Source organism: Rhinolophus sinicus, linkage group LG03 (assembly GCF_036562045.2).
Source record: "Rhinolophus sinicus isolate RSC01 linkage group LG03, ASM3656204v1, whole genome shotgun sequence".
NCBI classification, from domain to species: Eukaryota; Metazoa; Chordata; class Mammalia; order Chiroptera; family Rhinolophidae; genus Rhinolophus; species Rhinolophus sinicus.
In genome coordinates this window covers 42,781,039-42,781,567 of record NC_133753.1, presented here as the reverse complement: position 1 = coordinate 42,781,567, position 529 = coordinate 42,781,039, and the positions used below count along the sequence as shown (strand labels likewise).

General features: G+C 30.8%; 1 non-coding gene across 1 annotated transcript; it reads left to right on the top strand.

Annotated features, from left to right (window-relative positions):
- The first annotated feature begins 425 nt into the window (after positions 1–425).
- Positions 426–529, top strand: LOC141570942 (small nucleolar RNA U13). Its single transcript, XR_012495382.1, has one exon. It is a non-coding gene; the product is annotated as a small nucleolar RNA U13 (small nucleolar RNA).

Below are 529 nucleotides of genomic sequence, written 5' to 3'. Positions count from 1 at the left end.
CTATTGGGGGAAACTGGGTGAAGGGTGTGCAATGTTTTTCTGCATTATTTGTTACAACTTGGTGTTAATCTACAATTATCTCAAAATATAAAGTTCAATTAAAAAGTAAGCAATAAACTGGGAAAGATCTATAGAAAACACATAAGGTATGGGATTAATAAACTCATTTTACAAAAAGCTTTAATCAATATTTTTAAAGCTTGAATAAATCAATCTAAAAATAGTAAACGTCCCCCAAGAAAGATCAGGAAAAGAATGTGGACAGATAACCCAGAGAAGAAATACAAACCACTAATAAGAATTTGGAAAAATAAATGTTTAATTTTAATAATATTCAAAGGAATACAAATTTAAACTATAATAAGATACAATCTTCCTCCTATGAAATTGTAAAAAAAAACCCAAATTAAAAAAAAACAGATCTGATCCTTTTGTAGTTCATAAGTGTGATGATTGGGTGTTCACGCTCCTGCGTGAGATGTGCCTCCCACAAAACTTGTTACGACATCGGCACATTACCTGTCTGACA